The sequence below is a fragment of the Aethalodelphis obliquidens genome, unplaced genomic scaffold (genome assembly GCF_003676395.1).
Source record: "Aethalodelphis obliquidens isolate GAN/ISIS:26980383/991018 unplaced genomic scaffold, ASM367639v1 scaffold33, whole genome shotgun sequence".
Lineage (NCBI taxonomy): Eukaryota > Metazoa > Chordata > Mammalia > Artiodactyla > Delphinidae > Aethalodelphis > Aethalodelphis obliquidens.
In genome coordinates, this window is record NW_020837977.1 from 13,275,894 (window position 1) to 13,295,969 (window position 20,076).

The 20,076-nt window shown below is 42.9% G+C and overlaps 1 protein-coding gene across 7 annotated transcripts in view; it reads left to right on the forward strand.

Moving 5' to 3' along the window:
- Nucleotides 1-20,076, forward strand: part of ASPH (aspartate beta-hydroxylase) — a 386,751-nt gene that overhangs the window by 12,484 nt on the left and 354,191 nt on the right. The window lies entirely within an intron of this gene.

The window sequence follows — 20,076 nt, forward strand, 5'->3', positions numbered from 1 at the left end:
GTAAGGTTATGTAGAGTAGGACATTTTTAAGGTGAAATTAATGTATGTGAAGGTGCAAAGCTTATAAGCAACTTGTATTTATTTTTTCTTCTAGAGATAGTGCAGTATTTGTGTTAGTAAGTCAGTTGTTGGAATGGTCTTGTGCTCCGTGAGACATTTGAGATGATGAATAAGGATAGAATGAGATTGAGTAAGACAGAGTGCTGCTCACCAGCTCAAGTAAGTACTGATTTGGAATAAATTATGTACATTCAAGACCTTCCATCTCCCTGGCCCCTCAACAGTGCCCTGCAGGCTCTCCGCGGTTTCTTAGTTGATGTTTACCGGTGTTTTCAGCCCCAGCTATTTAAATCTTCAACTTTCTGAGCTCAGGACCTACTACTTTCCATTCAGTTCTGGCATGTGGCTTCCTCCCGTTGTGCAGGGAAACCAGAGGACATCCTGAGGGGAGTACTCATCACTTCAGTGGTGGGTGGGGTTGGCCTTTGAGTTGCATGGCATTGGGGGGCAACTGATGTGAGGCTGACAAGGAGGCATGGTCTAGGACCCATGGTGGCTGCAAGAGCCAGACCAGTTGAGAATCTCAGCAAGCTATTGCTCTGATTTGGGCATGGAAGTACCCAGCAACTGAAGTAGGTCTTGAACGCGCAGTTCAGTAAAGCTCCTTTTCTTTCTTCAGACTGAGGCGCAAGCCCAGCGGGGTGGTGGGCGAGTGAAGGTGAGCCAGCACCACAATTAGGATTTAAAATCTTGGCAGTCACAGCTCTCCTGGACCTTCGGCCCCCACCCACCTAAGAGGGAGGCCAAGGCTATGGTCGGAGTCCTGGGTCTCTCTCGAGGACCCTTAGTGGGCACCACTTTCTCAGAGACCTGAACCGTCACTTACCTTCTCCCCGAGAACTCTCCTCCACCCCCTCCCACAGCCTGGACCCCCTTCTTTAGTCCTTCTCATTACATGAAAAAGAAGACAGAAGACACAAAGATCTTGTACTCTCCCTCCTCTAACCAGCCAGATTCTGCAGGTGAGTAGTATGGCTCCTTGCCTTCTCTCCCTCAGGTCTTTCTGGAATCAGCAGAGACTAAGCCCAAATCCACTGGGCTCTTCTTGTTCCTTTTCTTTATCTGCTTCCTGAAGGATAATCTTCCTGAGGATTCTTTGCTGGGCACGGTTCTAATCCCGTGCCACACACTCTTCACTTAATAACAGTAGTGACAGAGGAAAAACATAGCACCTGTTACTGACCGCTAACTATGTGTCAGTCACTGTGTACTTCTTTATATGTCAGCACTGAATTCCCACAGTAATCCTCTAAATTCCCTTTTGGTAGATGAAGAAATGGAAGCTTAGATCAGTTTGCCGAAGATCACGGAGCTTGTAAAAGTCGGAGCTGGAGTCAAGATCCCAATTCTGACTCCAAAGCTACTTTAGTTGAATGTTTTAGATCCCCGGTAGTTGTTGCTTCGATTACTCATAACTGGTCCTATTTCATCCTTCTGTCATTGTCACCTTCATTAATTGGAAGTTAGATCATGTCCCTTCCTTATTTGAAAACCTTGAGTAGTTCCCCCGGGTACTCAAGGTGTAGTTTAGATTTCTTAGCACCATCTGGGAGGCGCTTCATGGTCTTGCCTCTCTTACCCTCTCTAGCCATTCCCAGCCTTGCTCTCTTTATATTTATATTAATTAAGCCATATTTAGTCGCTCTCTGTAGTCTCTGCATGTGCACTTGCTGTTTCTTCCGTGACAGCTCCTCGCTTTCTCTTTCCCTATGTGGCTCCTGTACGTCCTTCAAGATGCAGCTCCTCCATCAGTTCTTCTTACTCTCCCTTCATCGTCTCCCCAGAGACTGGGTTTTGCAACCCACTTCCCCCTCCCCCAGCACGAGCTTCTGTAGCGCCCTCTGCAGTCAACTGTTTTAGCATCCTCATTGATTCACGGGTTCCTTCAGCAGATGAAAGTGTGACCCAATCATTGACAACAAACTATCAGACTGAACTGGACCCAAGTACTAGCGCCGCCACTCAGTTTTAACCTTTAGTACGTCGACAAACCTCTCGAAGCACCTTTAAATAGTTCTCCATCTTTCAAATGGAGATAATAATACTCATATCATACTTACGAAGATTGGCTGCAAAGTGACACGTAGTAAGCGTTTCCTAACTACACTTATTCTATATGGGTGATACCACCACGACCAAAACAGCCATTTTCTTTTGTACTGTGATGATCTGTTTTCTTTCATTCTTGCTTGATTGTAAGGGCAGCTCTGTGTTAGGAACAGACATCAGATGCAAACTCCCGTAAAGAGTTTAGGAATTGATTTCATTTAAAAAGATGCGATGTGATCATACCAAATGTGGTAGGATCAGTGGCTCAAAATGTCCTCAGGGCACGCGCCCTCTCAGTGTAGGTGCCTGCCATCCTGAGGCTGGCTACTCCAGGATTCAGGATGGCAGCCGGCGGCCGTTGGGATTGTTTGCCTCCCTGTTCACGCTCAGCAGAAGAAGGGGGCTTTTTCTCTTTTGCTTAGATCAGGGCTCCTTGGCTCAGTCCTACCTGTCTCACCATCGCTGGCTGCCGAGGGGTTGCCACAGTTGTTCTGATCAGGGGTCAGCATTGTGGTCACATGATCGTGTTATTACATTTTTCTTTTGATTTCTTTTCAACTGATTTAAGAAGTGAAAATCATTCTTAGCTCCTGGTTCATACAAAAATAGGAGGTGGGTCACAGTTTACTCACCCTGGTCTAGAGTAACTGTTAGGGTTGGGAGAGTTACTCCTAATGTTTGGTGTAGGTAAACACCACGTTTCGTTTTCTTTTTATCTCCAGGGCTTAAATGATTGGGTGTAGTAGGTGCTCAGTAAATATTAGAATGAACAAATACAGGGGAAAGTCTTACTTCCCTCTCGTAGATCAAAAGGGCACTGAGAATATATAGGCTGTGTTTTTGTGTCTTCTACGCTGCCTTGAATGTAATAAGTGCTCCAAAATTATGTGTTGCGTAGGTGGATTTTATTTTTTAGGTTTATGGTATGGGCCATAAGACAGATCACAAAGTCCTCTTGATGTTTATAAGTGTTGGAGCTAAAGAAATAAAAATTATTAAGATGTGGAGAATTGTTTAAATCGATCAAGTCCTTGCTGGTAGTTTCAACATGGTGGTGCTTCGGCCAGTAGGAAGCATTCAGTTTGTACTTTCTGACTGGGAGGAGGGTTGGAGCAAAGCAGGCATTTATTTGTTCTGAATTTTGTGAAATTAGAAAAGCTCTGCTTACTTTGCAAGATTTTGATTTCCCCTCACTTTATTCTTAAATATGACTCATAGATAGACTAAAATTATTTATGTGAATACCGAAATACTGCTAAGTTTTTGTTCCCTTTATTTTTCGGTTTTGGCTTTTAAAATTCTTTTGTAAGAATTATCAATATTTCCTTCTTGACTTAAGATTAAAGTTTGTCAATTTTAATTAAAAAATAAAAAATATGAACAATGCTAACATTTATAAAGAAGATTGTCCCTCAAAATGCTATATATCTTTGAATTCAAGAGGATGGTTCTTCCCAAGTGATTATTTTCATCCACATTGTCCCATATACTCTTTTTTCTTTAACATCTTTATTGGAGTATAATTGCTTTACAGTGGTGTGCTAGTTTCTGCTTTATAACAAAGTGAATCAGCTATACGTATATCCCCATATCTTCTCCCTCTTGCATCCATATACTCTTTTACCCTAATATAGTACTTACCAAAATGAATTTTTAATTTATTTTTATTTGTTTTTCTCCTCCACAGGACTGTAAGCTAAGTGGCCTCTCTTGTTCATTGCTATAGTGCAGGGCAGGGATTTCAAGACTATTTGTTGAATGAATGCATATTCAGGTGCATGGAGAAAACTGTGGAGGCCTTTTAAAATTTACCATCCTGTGATTTTGATTACTTTGTGTCTTAAAATCTTTACATTCGTTTATAAAGCTGAGAGAAGCTTATTCTGCTGATCCGAATTACATGTTGAGCAGAAATGTTCTATTTAGAACAAGACTTTTATCCGAGATGGTATTACAAATATTTAGCCACTGCTAGGGAAGGGACCCCAGTCAGGACAGCACCTGTAAAACATACCTGTGCTGTATAGCTGATTCACTTTGTTATAAAGCAGAAACTGTCACACCATTGTAAAGCAATTTTACTCCAATAAAGATTTTTTTTTTTTTTTTTTTTTAAAAAAAGCATACCTGTGCTTTCTGCCTGAACATTAGCTTCTCGGGAACTGGCGTAAAGCTTGGAGACTTCAGCCTTGTTAGCCGGTCAGATTTCATTGGGTCATACTCCTAGGAACTTTGGCAGCAGCCTAGCTGGGTTATTCGGGAACACAGCCAAGAGACCAGTATTTGCAATAGTTTGCTGCAGTGCAGCCTGAGCGCAGGATGGCAAGCGGGGTGTATGGTGACTTTTCTTCCCGGTGACCTCAGCCAGAGAGGGAGGTTGTGAGTTTGTTGAAGCTGGAGCTGGGGCAGGGGTCAGGGAGGGAGGTTAGAGTAAAAATGAGTCAGTGAGAGCAGAGTTAGGGGGCACCTGAACAGAACAGGTGGTCACATTGACCATCACTTGGGTTTTGAACTGGGGCAGGATTGGGAGGAAAGGGACAGACTTGGGGTGTGGGGCAGGGCAGCCGAGTCGACGAAGCCGATGAGGTTCTAGCTGGACCTGCCCTGGCCATTCCTGTCCCTCACCCAGAGCCAGACTGTGGTCCGGTTTTGTTTTCAGAATACTCCATGTATGTTATATTTGCTTTACCATCTAGATGGCCCCCAAAATATTTATATTTGCATTGTTTTTTTGTGGGAATACCATGTAAATTGTCCAGTGAAGTTAATGAGGTTTACTATGTCCTGGGTCCTGTGCTCCGTGGGAAGGGGAATACAGCAGTCAAATCTAACACGAGCCTCTGGAAAGGTCGCTGTCCTATGGGCTGCAGAGCAGTAAATACTCGGATGAACGAAGTGTGCATGGTTCAGGGAGTAGGGAAAGGAAGACTAAAATGCGAACCCGCTAAGGCTTTTCAGGACTCTCAAAACTACAGCCCCAGCTAACGTCTTCTGGGCAGTTAAACTCTGTGGAATTAGAAGAGGTGACAAAGACACTCGAGGGACAAATGACCCATTTGTACTGAAGAAAGAAAAGTAGATTCAGGGCAACTCTAAACTGATGTCTCATGACAATCCTAGACAAATTCTAGGATTAAAAATTTTAGGGTGAGAGGGAGGGAGACACAAGAGGGAGGAGATATGGGGATATATGTATATGTCTAGCTGATTCACTTTGTTATAAAGCAGAAACCAACACACCATTGTAAAGCAGTTACACTCCAATAAAGATGTTTGAAAAAAGGAGCAAAACTTTTATCTTTCAGTGGATAGAAAGGACACTGCGGGTTTACTAAGTGTAGGTTCTCGCTGTGCATTCTGGTAAGCTTTCTGGACAGGTGATCGGGATACAATCTTGTAGTTTTTCCGGACTTCACCAAGGTGTTCAACACCATCTCTGAGAGTCCCCCTGGGCCTCGGATGGTAGAGCATCCGTCTTGTGACAGTGTGGATCCCAGCTGACTGCGGCACTGGACCCACAGAGCGCTGATTTCGTGGGTGGATGTCAGTTTTCAGAGCGTCCGGCCCAGCTAGTTCTCTTAAAGTAGTGTGTGGCGCACAGGTGAGGGCGGTTAGTCCCGGGAGGGAGACAGACACCACGCAGGCAACCTGGCTGGGAAGGCGGACTTTGACGTGGTTGCACACTTCTGCAAAATGAACTCCTTGCTGCGGATAAGCTGGGACAGGCTTGAAGCAGGAGGTGTCTTTTCCAGAAGGCCTAGTGTTTTGTTTTGCTGGGGTTGGGGTTTTTAATTGCTCGCGGTCTCAGAGGGTGCTGCCTGCCTGATGTGTCTGACAAGGAATCCCCCTGCACGTGCGTGTAATCGGCGGCCAGGTGAGGGAGGGGAACGTCCCGCCCTACACAGGGCGGGCTGCCTCCGGAATTGCAGGGCCTGCATATTGGGGGCGGGGGTGGAGGCGGTGGGGTGTGGGGAGCGCCTTTCCGATGAGGCCCTGGGCCGAGGGTGTCGTGTTAGCCCGGTGTGGGGAGGGGTGAGCACCCTGGGACGCTGGCCCCCATGGAGCCCTCCCCGAGCCCCCGTCAGGAGGCTGCAGAGGAGTTAGGCTTGTACTCCCAGGTGAACGGGAGGCACAGCTCAGGGCATTCGGCGGAGATGTCCAGCCAGCAGATGGAGGTCTGTGGGCAGAACTTGCCTGGAGGAGACCGTTTCCCCTTTGGTTTGTCATAAGTTGGAGGCCAGAGGCAGAATCGGTGTCCTTTTCATTACTGCTGGGTTTAGGACTGACTCGATCCTTGATTTCTCTTATTTATTTATTTATTTATTTTTAAATCAGTTTAATTTTGTTTTTATTTTTATCCCACCTTTTGTTTTGAAACTTTTAAACCTAGTTAACAGCAAAAAGATTTGTACCTTGAAAGGCTCGTGTACTCGTCACCTGGATTAGCAGCTGCTGGCAATTGGTCACGTTTGCTGTTTGTGTATCTTCCTTCCTTCCTCCCTCCCTCCCTCCCTCCCTCCCTCCCTTCCTTCCTTCCTTCCTAACTTCCTCCCTCCCTCCCTCCCTCCCTTCCTTCCTCTCTGTCTCTCTCTCTCTTTGGGACCTCTTTGAAGGTAACCTGTTAGTCAGCATGACATTTTAACCGGCTTAACTACTACTTCCTTCCCCATATGCATCTCCTAAGGACACAGTAGGGTTCTCAAACCTAAGGAATGCAACAGCGATGCGGTATTATCTAACTGCACTCCCTGTTGAGATTCCTCTAAGAGTCTCCAGAAGCATCCTTAAAACTTGAAGTTTTGAAATTTCAAACTTGTTTACTTATCCAGAATCCAATCATGAATTAACCTGGGAGATTTTAGCATTTCAGATTTTTAACCCTTACCCTCTGGAGTACCTGATTCTTTTTAGGACTAGAATGAGCCTGGAAATCTGGATTTTCCCAACTTTTTAGGGTGAAAAAATTCAAACCTTCAAGACAGTTATGAGAAAATTCGTTTAGATTCACCAGTTGTTTTGATGCCTTTGCCTTTTCTGTTGGTCTCTCTAGACACACACACACCATTTTATTTATTTATTCATTTTTCTGCTGAACCACTTAATTAAATCATGATGCTCTACCCCTGAATTCTTCAGCACGTTTTTCCTAAGAACAAGGATATGCTGCTATATAACCACAATGTAATTATCACACACAGAAAGTTTAACACTACTCACAGCACTGTTAACTAAAGTCCGTAGTCAAATCTTCCTAATTCACTCCAATGGTACCCTTTAAACAGCCACCTCCACCTTTGAATTGTTGGTCTCTCTTTTATTTAAAGATTTTTTTTATTATTAAAATAGATTTTCTCCCACAAAGTCTCGTGAGTAAACCAGATGCCTTTCCTCTAAGATATGTTGCTTTTTGTAATATTCTGTAGCTCTTACGAGGTACGGATAAGGTGAAAATCACAGTAAAGAGACACTTTTTGATTTCTTCCTTCACAACAGACCGGTAATTTAAACGCGCGAGTCATGGGAAGTTGGGGGAAAACATGCCGATAAAAACACAAGTACACTGGTTTTTGAAAGAAGAGGTTGAAGTCTTGGCAGGGCTGTTGGGTGGCAGAGGCATTAGATTTATTCCATGCAGTCGAATTTGAGGGGAACATAACTAGCTGGGAAACTTTTTGTGACTCATGGGAGCTAATGAAAATAGTCCTTCAAGTAATCAAAGTTATCTTGCTTTTCCTCTGTGATGTCTGCCACTAACAGACATTGAGTTGACATCCTGGACTTTGATTTCATGACTGTCCTTTTCACTGGCACAGTGCTTGAGCCAGTGACATGGCTTCTGTGAATGGCTGTGTCACAGGTCCAGTGATTGTGTAAAAGTGCTGAAGTAGACGTCACACTTCAGGATGTAAAGCATGGAAACCCTGTCAAGGTTCAGCATTTTCCGATTTGGTGACATATTTAAAAAATATATAAAAGTAATACATTTTTATGACATTTCAAGAACAGGCAAAACTAACCTACGGTGGAAAAAAAGCAGAACAGTGGGGCTGTCCCTGCATTTGGGGTTGGTGTGGAATGTGGATGGTAAGGGCCGTCAGAGCACTTAGGGGTGGCCTTAGTGTTCTGTGTCTTGATAGGGATTTGGGTTACACAGTATATATTTTTGTGAAAGCTAAGGGAACGTACACTTAAAATTAGGGCATTTCATTTTATGTACACCGTATGTAAAAATGATAAATGTTGGACTGTGGTTTACGATATAGAAGCTAAAGTACTTAGGGGACGTGTGTTAATGTCTATCATTTAGTTTGAAATGTATTAGATGTATAAAATGGATTACCGGATGGATATGGAGGGATGAATAGACATGCCATAAGCCAGATAATAAAACATTAATTGTAGCATCTGAGTGATGCATACACGGATATCCTACGTAACATTCTTTCACCTTTGTTGTGTGTCGGAACTTTCTGTAATCAAATATCTTGAAACTAGTCATGCATTGTTTTTTGATCCTGTGAAATAGCCATTTCTGTGGGCTCCGTATGGTCAAGGGCTGGCAGTGTCTTACGGGTCAGCCCGCGTTTCGTGGCTGCTTTACTTAGCAGTCTTTGTCCGGCGGGGTACCGGCATGAAGCTTCATTTTCCTCCAGTCATTGTGGTTAGTCGGACTAGATTAATCTCTGGGTAGCAGAGGCTCTTGACCATCCCTGGGACAGATTCCTTAACACCCGAGTCACTCTCTGTTTCTAAAAGCCTGTCTGCTTTAAATAGGATCTCGTTTTCAATGCAGAATTTCTCGTCTTCCGTTGGCAGGAAGGCAGGAGGGCCTGCAGTGGGGAAGTGGTATTTGCATCCTCTCCACGTGGTCTGCTTTGGGGCAGTGCCCTTCTTGCCTCTTCCAGGCTCTAGCTTGTCAGGGGTGCTAGGGAAGGGAGAGGGAGAGAGGGAAAGGCCTCTGTCCCCTCGCTGGGCCCTATCGGAGTCTCCTGCTAGTTGATAAGATCACCTGGCCCCCATTGCCCACAAGTGGCAGGCGCCCAAATGCTTCCTCTGTGAGTTCTTTGGAAGGCCTGGTGGGACCTTCCCAGGGTATACGATGTCTTCCAGCCCTCCTGGGCATCCACTCCTGGCAGAACACTTCACCCTCTCTTGCTCTGGGAAGTCACATGCTTGGCAGTCAGCGCTTTGGGGCGCGATGCTGGCAAGATGTTACAAACCCCTGCTCTCCCTTGCTGCCCTCTTCGGGCCAGGGGATCTGACACCTTGCGGGGGTGCAGACTTCTTGGTAGCTGCTGCCTTTCCTCTGCAGCCATTCCTCCCTGGTTTTCCCTGCTCCTGATCAGCTCTGCTGCGGGCGGGCCAGTCCCCAGGGCTGCCATCACTTCAGACCAGCTGGCTACAAATTTGAAGGTCCTCACAGCCACCCTCAGGTTTGGTAATTCCTGGGAATGACTCAGAATTCAGGAAAGTGCTCTGTTCATCACTGCAGTTGCATTACAGTGAAAGGATACAAATCAGAACTAGCTAAAGGACGAGACTCAGGACAAAGTAGGAAGGTTCCGAACACAGAGCTCCCATCGTCCTCAGGGACATAAGTATTGCCTAATATGCATGGAGTATTGCCAACTAAGGGAGCTCATCCGAGCCTTTGGTACCCAGAGGTATTTACTGGGGCTCCATCACATGCTGCGAGCATGGCTGCCATTAAGCGATACAGCCACACAGCCTGTCCCAAAGCTTCATCGTAAATCACATTGTTAAGACTGCTCGGTGACCAAAGACTCCAAGCAAACAAATCACTCCTGTCAGGCAGGACATGCCAGGGACCTCCAAGCAGGCAAGGGCAAAAGCCAGAGCTCTCTTTGGCTGAAGTTTAATTCTTCACTGTGCAATTCACAATTGCAGCTATTCTTGCTTTTTATTATTTTTTAAATCAGGTTCATCATTATTAATTTATTTAGTAAAGCGTTGTTGGCTGTCCCCAAAAAATGTAGTATGATGCATAATTGCATCCGCTTTGTGCCCTATAGTTTTTAAGACCCATATGTTTTGTAATTTACGTGTGAATTTTCCCTATATTTTGTGCTAATGCTTTTATTTACTCCCTGTCTTCCCGCCCTATTTGCATCTATAGGGCACTTTGTTGTAAACGCTGAATTCTTTTGCCCTAGAAAGTGGGGACTGGTGGGAAGGATGGGGACTGGTGGGGAACCCATCTTTTGCTGTCTAGATGGGTTAAGGTGGAAGTGGGACGCAGCAGCAAATTGGTGGTGGTCATACATGATGGCTTTGTGACCTAGTCTCATTGCCTTGGAATTAGAGCTAAAAGGGTAGGCTAGGCTTTTCTGTTGTTTCTAGTTTTGAAAAAAAGGACTTTTTTTGTTGTTGTTGTTTTTTAACAACTTTTCACCTCACCACCTCAGTTTCTGAATGCACCACAACTTACTTTTTGTTTTTAAAAATACATTTTTCCACTCTAGGTTCAGCAGGAGACTCTCTGAATTTCAATACCGTGCTAATAGCCGTCCACACAGATGAATGATTGACTAGGTTGGGGGTGTTTTTTCCTGTGAGACTAAGTCTTCTTTCTTTATTAAATTCTCTGTAGAAGGAATAACGGAGTTTAAAGAACTCTCTCATTAGGCCTGGCGTGAGCTTTTGGAATTAACTCCCATTTCTATTATGTTTTTAGCATCTTACCGGTGGAGTTTTGGCCCATCACAGATTCATAAGGTGGGGTTGATGGACCCGTGTTCCGATTCAGGTGTTCCCTTCTGCAGTGAAGCAGAGGTGATACAGAGAGGCACAAGCTAGGGCAGTGGTTCCCCAGCTTGGGGCTCCAAAGAATAATAAAGATTCCAAAAAGTATCTGGAGGCTGATTTAGATAGCTGTTGCTAATATTTCTTTTTCCCTTATTTGTCCTGATACGAATGGAAATGGCTTTCTCAATTTTGTTTTACTAAATTCTAAAACCCAGGGCAGCCCCTTGTCATTCCTCCAGCCACTCATGCCTTTTCCACACAGGACCATTCAGGAGAGGTGTTAGGAGCGTCAGGTGTCTGGCTGTTGGACCTGATGAATGGGCTACAACATCTCCTTTGTGCTCAGGCCTTCTTATGTTCAAGCTGGGTGTCGTTCACCCAAGATTGATCAATGAGGAATTTATCTGACACAGAGCAATGAAGACTTGGTCATGGACCGATCTGGGTTCATCACCAGTATTTGGGAGGCACTGGGCTTCTTTTTTGAAATATCTCATTCTTAATGATTTATAGGTCTTTTCCTCTTATGAATGAATTTTAGGATCATTAAATTCCTGGAGAATAGGAAACCTGAAGTGACTTGGCATTTGTTGGACCATTTTTTGTATCCCTTTGCTCTCTTATTTCTGTAGGCAGGAAGAGGTTTGATTACTCATATAATATCAAGGACTTGAGAAAGAACTTACCTACTTATTTAACAATTAGGTGCAGGGCAAATGTACGTTAATGAACAAGGCAGGTTCAGTCCCTGGCTTCATGAAACTTGCATTCTGGAGTTAGAAAGAATTTAAGAAATTAATTATTGTAGTTGTCTAATTACCAATGAAAGAACACTCTGAAGAGTACATTCTACAATGAGAGTATATTAGAAAATGTTTCCATTTAAGCCAAGTGGGAGGAGATAGCTAGGCTGGGACCACAGTGCTGCCATCCCAGGAAGAGGGAATGGCGTGTGCAGAGAGCCTGAGACTGGAAAGAGCATGGTGAGTTTTTTGTGGCTGGAGTATAGACAGCTTGGGGAAAGGACACGAAACTAAAGCCGGAGTGATAGACTGGGGCCATGTTGAGTAGGGTGTTAAAGGCCACATTGTAGATTTTAATATTATCCTAAGAATACTGTAAAGCCATTGAGGGATTTTTAACAGGGTAGTGATACAATCAGATTTTAAAAATTATTCTGGCTGCTGTGTGGGCCACTAAAGGTTATGTTAAGGTATTGTAGTCGTCTAGGAAATGATGCTAACTTGGATTTAGATGATTGTAGGAAAGAGGCAGAAATATGGGTCATTTGAGACAACTTCCCACTTTTTCATGGCATGGCGCATACAAAAAAAAGTTTTAAAAATATCATGCTGGGGTACATACAGGCAAGGGTGACCCAGGTACTGAGGAGAATTCAAATCTTGGCATAGTTGTAATCCATTGGCCTGATGTAGAAACTGATTTGGGAGATGGGTGTTTGGGAAACAGGAGAGAATAAAATCTAGGGTGAATCCCAGGGTTTTGGTTTAAGCCACTGGCTTGATGGAAGTGCTTATGAGATTTAGAACACTGGAGAGGAGGTGGGAAAGATGATGGGTCCAGTCTTGAATAAGTTGAGTTTGGGGTGTCCTTAAGTCACTCACCTGGGGTATTGAGTAGACAGGTATGTGAGCTTGAAGGAGAGAAAAAATTAAGCTATCTAGAAAAGGTGGTAGCTAAAATAAACTAGGGAAAGGCCATAGGACCAAGGCTTCTGGAATTTCCATGTTTAAAAGTCAACTAGAGGAGGGTGAGCTAGCAAAGGAGATTGGGAAGTAGAATTCCACAAAGGTCGAAGATGATTCTTGAGTAACGAAAGTCAAGGGAAGAGAATGTTTAAGAAGGAGGGAGAATTCTTCTGAGAGGACAAATTAGATGAGGACTGAACATTTTCGATTCGCTTTAGTGATGTGGATGTCATTGGTGTGACATTGGTGCCACTACACTGGAGGCCTGTGCAGAAGCCAGATTGCAGCCTCCAGGTTCTAAGGGGTGAATAGGGGGTTGGAGAGCGAAAGCAGTGACATGATGGCCCTGCTGAGAATTTCACCTGTGACAGGGAGGTGGAAGGGCAGGGGCTATAGCTGTGGGGCTGAGGGAAGATGCCGTAAAGGCAGAGAGCTGATGGAATAGGACAGGGAAAAGATAAGAGTATAAGGTGGCTGAGGAGGGAAGGGGCACGGAGGACCTAGGAGGGAAGCAGAGAATGAATGCATGCGAATTTCGGCTTGTAATGGTTGGTAGAGCACAGCCATTGCAGACAGCTTCCGGCTGATGGCTCTGTCTTCTCTGTGAGGTAAGAGCTATGGCATTTTCTTTTTTTTTCTTTTGAGTTTGCAAAGATAGACTACTTTAGAGGCAGATAAGTTTGACGTAGTCATTGTGGAATAGCTGTGTTTGTCTGGGGAGCCAATGATGGCAGATTGTTACAGTGAAAAGGGTAGAGCAGCAGGGAGCTTAGTGAGGCTGGGAGTGATTTAAATAACGAATTATGGGCTCTTAAGGTGGATTTGGAAAGATGTGAAGGCAGGAGGGGAATGAAGAGGGGTGGGAAAAAAGGAGAAGCAAGAGACCTACAGGACCTAAGAAGAAATCGTTGAATAAACAAGCTGGAACAACGGGAAAGTCGTGATCAGAGTGGTTGCTTACGTATTCAATAGAACCTAAACCTTTGCCTGTAGAGGCAGTGTTCCTTCTACCTGGGAACAGCGGAGCTGGTGTGTTTGTGGAGATTTCACCCAATGTCTGCCGAGTTGCCTTTTGTTACTTCTGTGATACTGGCTGTTTAATATTGGGTTTAGAATGGTAAGACATGCTCATGTTTGCTTTGGAGACTATATATAGATGAGAGGGTTTTAGTTTTTGTTTTAAAGAACTGTATTTTCGCTATCTCGTGGTATCCTGCAGTCCTCATGATGCACCCGAACAAGCAGAGCTTTCTTAGCAGGATCTGTTAGGACGGTTGTGCTAGGAGAGCTGCAGAGATATTTCAGCAAGAACGAAGATGTGATTAGGAGGGTGAGTTAGGTTGGGTTTGTGGTAAGGTCCATGGTGAGAATGTAAGGACTAGTGTGGATATAGAACGGAAGGGAACAAGGTCACTGGATGGATAAAGAAATGACGGAAAGAGAACCTGACATGCTGGCCACACAGCTGGACATGAAATCCCATGGTTATGGCTGGAATTGAGGTGAAGAAGGTTTCACTGAGAGGAGAGGTCACCGCACACGGGTGATGACAGTGATGGGGCAGGTGGAGGGTAGTATAATTGGACAGCATGGACCTTGGGGGAACAGGGTTCTGTTGTTTTTTTCTTTTTTAGGTGGTAAGGAATGATGGTCTGGAACTTGGTAAAAGCAAGAGCTCCTTTCCCCTGCTCCAGACCCTGAGAATTAGGGATGGCTAGTGCAGGCAGTAGTGCAGTGATTCTCTTTCTGTGTGGTCCTTAGACCAGCAGCATCAGATTACCCGGGAGCTTATTGGAAATACACATTCTCAGGCCCCTCTGCAGACCTACAGAATCAAAATCTCTGGGGTGGACTCAGCATCTGTTTTGACCAGTCCTCCAGGTGACTCTAAAGTTTGAGCAGCACTTTTGATTGGGTGCTTGGGGGAGTGGAGGGAGTCATCACTGTCACCTCATGAGAACTCTGATGGGTTTTCACCTGGTCAGTTTGGGAGGCAGGGAGAGCGCTGGACTCCGTGGACATAGATCTTGACTCTTGTGGTCTCCAGTTGTGTCAGGTTGAGAGTAGTAGAGCACATTGCAGAAGTTTGGTCTTTGCTTGGACCTAGGAGTTTGCTATCAGTTTCAGCAGCTACTACAAGGAATAGTTAATACTACTGTAGTTCTCTTTGCTAGGGTTTTAAAAATATGATTGCAATATGCAAATTTTAATTAAAAGCCTTTATAAACATTTCCCATCATAAAAATGAATTGTTATTATAAGAAATAGTTACTTGCAAATCAGGATTTCTTTTTCCTTAAGCACTGTGATGGATTAAATGTTATTTCAGAGAGATTCATTCATCCTAATCACCCTATCCAGAATAACAGGTATGCCATTATTGCAAAATTGAGGAGGGAAGAGATTTGATTGAAATAACTGTAAAATTGTTGCAAAAAAACAAAGGAGTAGGTTAACTCTAGGATGTGTGAATATGTGTGATAAAGATTTGTGGAGGAGTAGTAATTGCAGCTGTGTGGAAGGAGCCTCAGTGGTGAGGCATACCCGTACTTAGTAGCTGTAATTCTTGTCTCAGTTCAGTGTTTGGCCCCAGACCCAGAATTTAGGGTGCAGCTGGCCTTGTACAGGCCCATAAAGGGAAAGAGGAAACCCTAGCAGCCCCTGCAGTCTTGGTGGCAGGCTAGGATCATGAAAAGAGCTGTGAATTGGAGATGAGGAGACTTATGCACGAGTCCAGATGGATTCAATCAAAATGTGTTGCATGCATGACTTCAACAAATATTTGCACACCTCATTTGTGCCAAGACACTTTTTTTTTTTTCGCGGTACGCGGGCCTCTCACTGTTGTGGCCTCTCGTGTTGCGGAGCACAGGCTCCGGACGCGCAGGCTCAGCGGCCATGGCTCACGGGCCCAGCCGCTCCGCGGCATGTGGGATCTTCCCGGACTGGGGCACGAACCCGTGTCCCCTGCATCGGCAGGCGGACTCTCAACCACTGCGCCACCAGGGAAGTCCCCAAGACACTTTTTATAGGCAACGAAGTCGAGGCCCAGAAGTTTGATGACTTCCTTAAAATCAAAGGTAATGAAAGAGCTGGAATTGAATTCAGGTCTCCTAAGTCTGAAGCCGGCTACCCGCCGTGTAAGTGTGGTGGCTTGGTTTCCAGTGCTCTCAAGAAGGGCCTCTTGTCACTTTCCCTCTCCCTCTGAAAACAACAAAAGAAGCTTCTGAAATATTTGTCTAGTAAACTTGTGTGCTGGTCGGTCATCTATCTTAAACCCCTGTCAACAGATGATTCATTACTCAACCTTGTAGCAGGCACCGACTTCAGTGGGACAGATCCTTGAGGAAAGGAATGGCTCTTGGTCAGAACACCTAAGACCCTGGTCAGTTTTGATTAGTTGTCCCAGTTGCCCTGTTCACTCTGTCCCAGCTCTGAGCCATCAGATACTGGTATCTTAGGTTGCTGACTCCTTTTCAGAACATTTAACTGTTTCATTTGCATGTGAAGCATTGTTTGACTGAAAAAATTAAGACTCACAAAGAACTTTGAAAGGTTGCTGCCTCACTCTGGAGACAATTTGTGCTAGATTGATTTAGTGGAACTGATCAGAGCTCTGATGAATTCTGTGAGCTGCCAATCTTAAATCAGTAAATAAATTGGGCTGGTTTTATTTCCCCAGAGAGAATATTTGGAGAGGGGACTGGAGGGAAGATGAAGAAAATCAGAATACGGTTGTACAATGGCTTTCCAGTTCCCTGAGATAGTGTTTCCTAGGTGATACTCTTACTGATGAAGAGTTCCTTCTTTCCCTATCTCCTCACTCCATGCTTCCTTCACAGCTCTCTCTCTCTCTCCTTCTCTAGGGAAACATTTTTGTTTTTTGGGGGCCATGCCACTCGGCTTGCGGGATCTTAGTTCCCTGACCAGGCATCAAACCCGGGCCCCCGCACCAAGTCCTAACCACGGAATTACCTAGGGAAAAAGTTTTTGATTGTTGCTTTAGTTTTGCTGTTGAGGGAATTAGTCTTGGGATGGTAATGCCTGTGAATCAGAATTCTAGAGCATTAATCCATTTCTTACCATTTAGGGTTCTGTTTCATTCAAACAAACTATGTCATGGACTTTTCATATAGGCATTTGATTAGATTCCGAAGGGTCAATTTAAGCCGTTGCAGGGCTGGGGCCCACATTTTATAGCAAGACTTGTTTTAGTTTTGAATGATTTGGTACTTGCTAAAACCATTCAAGACTGAATCCCAAAACACCCAAACTGGCAGTGCATTTGTTCCTTTTTTTTTTTCAGCATGCCTGGTATTTTTTAGGGTTTGGAATTGGCGGATAGGACCAACCCAGAAAGGAATCCCAGCAGTCGGACTGTTAGCAGAGTATTTCAGCCTGAGTGATTAGCAGTATTTGGCCATGAGGAAAAGGCCTCTAAAAATAACTGGTGAGCAGAGTTTGCAGTCAGGTCCAATTTCAGTTCTAGAGGCCTTGCCCAAGGAGCTGTTGGCCAGTCCACAGCTCTAGTAACGAAGGGCCTGTGGTGTGCCTGATACCTGCTCATAGGGCTTTGGTTTTTTTTCTTCCATATATATTATAAATGGATTGAAGAAATCAAAATGGCAGAAGGTAAAGGTATATTTTTATTGTTTGGGTTAAAAGTGACTTGGGATCTAGCCGACGATTTTTAGCTTGGTTTTCAGTTGTGCGCTGTTCAAATATTTTTGGCTAAGTGCTTTGACTGCATCTTCTACGTTTTCTATTTTGAACTTCTGGAGACCTCGATGTCTCAAAATAGTTTAATTTTTCATGGACTAATCTGTCTGTAATATGAATATTAAGTTTTAGTGTCTTAACTTAGAATATCTTTTATTGTATCGTAGTACCAGAGACCACATTTTACAAACTTCAGAAAAATAAACATGTTGTCTGTCTTGGTCTTAGACATTAATTACAGTGAACGTAAAGAATTGTGTGCATTCAGATCTCATGTAAAATTATAGGAAATTTAAGGGCTTTATACGTCCCTTCTTGTATTAACGAGCACACTTAGTTGGCTCAAGCAGAGACTTACCATAAGTGGAAATGGACCTAATTTTTGTGAAGCAGGCAATAAATGCAAAGAAAAGACATTGGGATTTTTTTTTTTTTTCAAATCAAATCATTAACCTTCAAGTGTTCTTTAATGATGTGTTGGTTTACATTTTTGTATGTGTTTGTTTTTGCTTTTCTTTGTAAGTTAAGATTGTTTTTTCATTTAATTGAAGGCAAGCTATATTGGCTCATTATATTGAAAATGTATTTAAGAAAAATAAAATAGACATATTCAAGACTGCTTCCAGCTCTCAGCTGCCCGAGCAGCGGCTGGAAGGATTCTATTATTAGTATAGAGAGTATGAGTATCTCTGCTTTGAACACTGTTTTAAATAAATGGTTAGAATGGCTTCCTTGACTTTTCTGATAAAGTGGCCCATGGAGCCGTGAAGAATAGGAGATATCTAGCGGACTTTCAGTTCTCTTAGAAGGCGTTTCTCCTCTTCTTCATGGATTGCTTAACGTACATAGTGAGGCAAAGTCAGCTGTTACTTCTGACCCACTTTTAACAGTTCATGGCTCCTAAAGGGGGACATTTTGTAATGTAGAAAAATTACCAGTTTGATGAATTGCTTTTATGTTAACTTTAAATGAGTAGAATTTGTGTATAAATATGAAATCACCAGCATAATGCTTACCAAATCTCATCAATGGTTATTTGTAATTCACTTAGTTGTACTTCCAGTTAAGTAACTGACTTGTGCTCAGATGCTGGGGGTGCATCTTCTATTTTCCCTTTTCTAACCAAATAAATAAAATTTCCGATTGTCCCTAGCCCAGGCTTCATTTTGGGGAGACTAATTCCGTTGATCACCATGGTAATTTTCTGTGTTCGGTAGTATGTGAGAGCGTTTTCTGATTTGATGGGTCAATGTGGAAAAAAAATGAATCACATAGTTCTTGCCATATTCTTAACCCTCATTAAAAAAAAAGTCTTTTTTATTAATCCCTGGGACTATATAGGTTGACTATGGAGCCAGAAATGAAATGAAAATTCTTAGATTTATTCTGATTTTAGAAAAGAGGGACAACTACTAGATGTTCTTCCAGAATATGTTTGGAACACAGTACTGGTTTCAGGTGTGCTTGGGGAGTTTTAAACTCTCTCGAAGGGTTTATCTTACTCTGCTTTTTTCAGTTTAGTTGGACAGAAACTGATCTGCCCTTTGGGACTAGGTACACCATATTTACAAAGTGACATACCAAGAGTGTGCTATTTAGTGTCAATTAAAAAGTTTCCCCTAGAAAAGATGTCTCAAGAAAGACTCCTTTCTATAATTTACTGTTTTGTTCCTTTATGGAATTGGTAAATATTAACAGTAAAAAGATTAATACTACTGGAGTAACACCTCATGTATTTGACATTATAAAGGGATGGATAAAATAATGCTAATTATTTCATGTTCTAGCTAAATAACATTTACTCTTTTTTTTTTGACGTTTACCTTTTAAGCGATAAATCCATTTAATAAAAAAAATATTTTAAATGAAAATCTTTCCAGAATTTATTGTACATTTCTTGCATTCTTAAACAGTTTTAAAACAATAGTGTAATGACAGAATGAATATGATATCATGATTACCTTGTACTAAAGATTACTTTAATAGTTAAGGACTGTAAGTTTAATAGTTAAGGACTAGTCAGGGTTGCCAGTGAGCATCAATCGTAAATGGCCTCCTGCCACTCTTCAGGTTCTTGTGTCTACTCGTGCTGTATTCAGACATTTTATAGGCCTGCCCTCCATCAGCACTTGTTGCTTTAACTCCTTTGGGGGAGGCTGTCTCTAAGGTCTATTCTTTAGTTTTGTGCAGTGAGTTAGGAAACTTGATTGAAGTTGTTAGCATCATGTCTAAAATAAATGGGAATAGATTCTAGGTAAAGGTGTATTCATTACTGTCTTTGGTTTTCTCTCTCTTTACCCTCCTAATCCCTTCTGTCTGTTTTGGTATATGCATTTATATAATTTTTTTTAAAACTCATTTCCACTTTTTACTTGTATTTGGTGTTGCAGGTCAATAACTTAGACGAGTATTACGAATCAACTTGGATAAATGATACTTTCCTTTTGAGAATCTCAGGAATTTCCCCCCTCTGTTTCTGTTTTAAGAAAGAGATAGAAATGGAGAAAGAATTGGACTTGGAATTCAAATGATTATTTTGTTTTACTAGCTATTTCTTTATAAGCTTATTTCAAATAGCATCATCTGAGGTGTACTTTTATTGAGGTACACATTTTGAAAACTTAATTATTGAGTAAAAAACTGAGTCATGTCTGGCACATATGTGCTGAATAAATACATTAAATGAATGAATAAAATGTTGAACTATATTTATTTGGCCTTATTATTTTCTAGTTAATCAGGAACAGTACAAGAGACTGGTAATCAGTTACAA